Genomic DNA, 4,095 nt, shown 5'->3' on the forward strand with positions numbered 1-4,095 from the left:
CTTTGGGGCATTTTTAAACACTTTGCTCTTTTTCCCCCTCTCCCAACCAGGGGCCTGGGGAGCCTCCTCCTGCGGGCATGGAGAACCAGGGGGCCTGGGGAGCCTCCTCCTGCGGGGATGGGGAACCAGGGGCCTGGGGGGCCTCCTCCTGCGGGGATGGAGAACCAGGGGGCCTGGGGAGCCTCCTCCTGCGGGCATAGAGAACCAGGGGGCCTGGGGAGCCTCCTCCTGCGGGCATGGGGAACCAGGGGGCCTGGGGAGCCTCCTCCTGCGGTGATGGGGAACCATTGGGCCTGGGGAGCCTCCTCCTGCACCAGGGGGCCTGGGGAGCCTCCTCCTGCGGGGATGGGGAACCAGGGGGCCTGGGGAGCCTCCTCCTGCGGGGATGGAGAACCAGGGGGCCTGGGGAGCCTCCTCCTGCGGTCATGGAGAACCAGGGGGCCTGGGGAGCCTCCTCCTGCGGGCATGGAGAACCAGGGGCCTGGGGAGCCTCCTCATGCGGGGATGGAGAACCAGGGGGCCTGGGGAGCCTCCTCCTGCGGGCATGGAGAACCAGGGGGCCTGGGGAGCCTCCTCCTGCGGGGATGGGGAACCAGGGGCCTGGGGGGCCTCCTCCTGCGGGGATGGAGAACCAGGGGGCCTGGGGAGCCTCCTCCTGCGGGGATGGAGAACCAGGGGGCCTGGGGAGCCTCCTCCTGCGGGGATGGAGAACCAGGGGGCCTGGGGAGCCTCCTCCTGCGGGGATGGAGAACCAGGGGGCCTGGGGAGCCTCCTCCTGCGGGGATGGAGAACCAGGGGGCCTGGGGAGCCTCCTCCTGCGGGCATGGAGAACCAGGGGGCCTGGGGAGCCTCCTCCTGCGGGGATGGAGAACCAGGGCGCCTGGGGAGCCTCCTCCTGCGGGGATGGGGAACCAGGGGGCCTGGGGAGCCTCCTCCTGCACCAGGGGGCCTGGGGAGCCTCCTCCTGCGGGGATGGGGAACCAGGGGGCCTGGGGAGCCTCCTCCTGCGGTGATGGGGAACCATGGGGCCTGGGGAGCCTCCTCCTGCGGGGATGGGGAACCAGGGGGCCTGGGGAGCCTCCTCCTGCGGGCATGGAGAACCAGGGGGCCTGGGGAGCCTCCTCCTGCGGGGATGGGGAACCAGGGGGCCTGGGGAGCCTCCTCCTGCACCAGGGGGCCTGGGGAGCCTCCTCCTGCGGGGATGGGGAACCAGGGGGCCTGGGGAGCCTCCTCCTGCGGTGATGGGGAACCATGGGGCCTGGGGAGCCTCCTCCTGCGGGGATGGGGAACCAGGGGGCCTGGGGAGCCTCCTCCTGCGGTGATGGGGAACCATGGGGCCTGGGGAGCCTCCTCCTGCGGGGATGGAGAAGCAGGGGGCCTGGGGAGCCTCCTCCTGCGGGCATAGAGAACCAGGGGGCCTGGGGAGCCTCCTCCTGCGGGCATGGGGAACCAGGGGGCCTGGGGAGCCTCCTCCTGCGGTGATGGGGAACCATTGGGCCTGGGGAGCCTCCTCCTGCACCAGGGGGCCTGGGGAGCCTCCTCCTGCGGGGATGGGGAACCAGGGGGCCTGGGGAGCCTCCTCCTGCGGGGATGGGGAACCAGGGGCCTGGGGAGCCTCCTCCTGCACCAGGGGGCCTGGGGAGCCTCCTCCTGCACCAGGGGGCCTGGGGAGCCTCCTCCTGCGGGGATGGGGAACCAGGGGGCCTGGGGAGCCTCCTCCTGCGGGGATGGGGAACCAGGGGCCTGGGGAACATTTTCAACACTTTGGGGCATTTCACAAGCGCTTCCCTCGCTTACGGCCACACCACCCTGAATGAGCCCGATCTCGTCTGATCTCGGAAGCCAAGCAGGGTCGGGCCCAGTTAGTACTTGGATGGGAGACCGCCTGGGAATACTGGGTGCTGTAAGCATTTTTTTTTGCCATTATTTGTGGGTAGAAAAGTGAGAAAAGTGACCTAAAATAGAACCGGGACTAGGCGGCAGTTCCCCCCACCAGGCGGCGGCATTTGGGGCATTATTTGTGGGTAAGAAAGTGAGAAAAGTGACCTAAAATAGAACCGGGACTAGGCGGCAGTTCCCCCCACCAGGCGGCGGCATTTGGGGCATTATTTGTGGGTCAGAAAGTGAGAAAAGTGACCTAAAATAGAACCGGGACTAGGCGGCAGTTCCCCCCACCAGGCGGCGGCATTTGAGGCATTATTTGTGGGTCAGAAAGTGAGAAAAGTGACCTAAAATAGAACCGGGACTAGGCGGCAGTTCCCCCCACCAGGCGGCGGCATTTGGGGCATTATTTGTGGGTCAGAAAGTGAGAAAAGTGACCTAAAATAGAACCGGGACTAGGCGGCAGTTCCCCCCACCAGGCGGCGGCATTTGGGGCATTATTTGTGGGTCAGAAAGTGAGAAAAGTGACCTAAAATAGAACCGGGACTAGGCGGCAGTTCCCCCCACCAGGCGGCGGCATTTGAGGCATTATTTGTGGGTCAGAAAGTGAGAAAAGTGACCTAAAATAGAACCGGGACTAGGCGGCAGTTCCCCCCACCAGGCGGCGGCATTTGGGGCATTATTTGTGGGTCAGAAAGTGAGAAAAGTGACCTAAAATAGAACCGGGACTAGGCGGCAGTTCCCCCCACCAGGCGGCGGCATTTGGGGCATTATTTGTGGGTCAGAAAGTGAGAAAAGGGACCTAAAATAGAACCGGGACTAGGCGGCAGTTCCCCCCACCAGGCGGCGGCATTTGGGGCATTATTTGTGGGTCAGAAAGTGAGAAAAGTGACCTAAAATAGAACCGGGACTAGGCGGCAGTTCCCCCCACCAGGCGGCGGCATTTGGGGCATTATTTGTGGGTCAGAAAGTGAGAAAAGTGACCTAAAATAGAACCGGGACTAGGCGGCAGTTCCCCCCACCAGGCGGCGGCATTTGGGGCATTATTTGTGGGTCAGAAAGTGAGAAAAGTGACCTAAAATAGAACCGGGACTAGGCGGCAGTTCCCCCCACCAGGCGGCGGCATTTGGGGCATTATTTGTGGGTCAGAAAGTGAGAAAAGTGACCTAAAATAGAACCGGGACTAGGCGGCAGTTCCCCCCACCAGGCGGCGGCATTTGGGGCATTATTTGTGGGTCAGAAAGTGAGAAAAGTGACCTAAAATAGAACCGGGACTAGGCGGCAGTTCCCCCCACCAGGCGGCGGCATTTGGGGCATTATTTGTGGGTCAGAAAGTGAGAAAAGTGACCTAAAATAGAACCGGGACTAGGCGGCAGTTCCCCCCACCAGGCGGCGGCATTTGGGGCATTATTTGTGGGTAAGAAAGTGAGAAAAGTGACCTAAAATAGAACCGGGACTAGGCGGCAGTTCCCCCCCACCAGGCGGCGGCATTTGGGGCATTATTTGTGGGTAAGAAAGTGAGAAAAGTGACCTAAAATAGAACCGGGACTAGGCGGCAGTACCCCCCACCAGGCGGCGGCATTTGGGGCATTATTTGTGGGTAGAAAAGTGAGAAAAGTGACCTAAAATAGAACCGGGACTAGGCGGCAGTTCCCCCCACCAGGCGGCGGCATTTGGGGCATTATTTGTGGGTAAGAAAGTGAGAAAAGTGACCTAAAAATAGAACCGGGACTAGGCGGCAGTTCCCCCCACCAGGCGGCGGCATTTGGGGCATTATTTGTGGGTAAGAAAGTGAGAAAAGTGACCTAAAATAGAACCGGGACTAGGCGGCAGTTCCCCCCACCAGGCGGCGGCATTTGGGGCATTATTTGTGGGTAGAAAAGTGAGAAAAGTGACCTAAAATAGAACCGGGACTAGGCGGCAGTTCCCCCCACCAGGCGGCGGCATTTGGGGCATTATTTGTGGGTCAGAAAGTGAGAAAAGTGACCTAAAATAGAACCGGGACTAGGCGGCAGTTCCCCCCACCAGGCGGCGGCATTTGGGGCATTATTTGTGGGTCAGAAAGTGAGAAAAGTGACCTAAAATAGAACCGGGACTAGGCGGCAGTTCCCCCCACCAGGCGGCGGCATTTGGGGACCCGTAGTGTGGGCAGAAAACTCACCAAAGTGACTTAAAATAGAACCGGTGCAGGCGGCATGTTCCCCCACCAGATGG

General features: G+C 61.5%; 1 non-coding gene across 1 annotated transcript; it reads left to right on the forward strand.

The window, feature by feature from the left end:
* The first annotated feature begins 1,791 nt into the window (after positions 1-1,791).
* LOC148058484 (5S ribosomal RNA) lies at positions 1,792-1,910 on the forward strand. Its single transcript, XR_015709794.1, has one exon. It is a non-coding gene; the product is annotated as a 5S ribosomal RNA (ribosomal RNA).
* The last annotated feature ends 2,185 nt before the right edge of the window (positions 1,911-4,095 follow it).

The sequence above is a fragment of the Callionymus lyra genome, unplaced genomic scaffold, assembly GCF_982586985.1.
Source record: "Callionymus lyra unplaced genomic scaffold, fCalLyr1.hap1.1 HAP1_SCAFFOLD_77, whole genome shotgun sequence".
In the NCBI taxonomy this organism is placed as follows: Eukaryota; Metazoa; Chordata; class Actinopteri; order Syngnathiformes; family Callionymidae; genus Callionymus; species Callionymus lyra.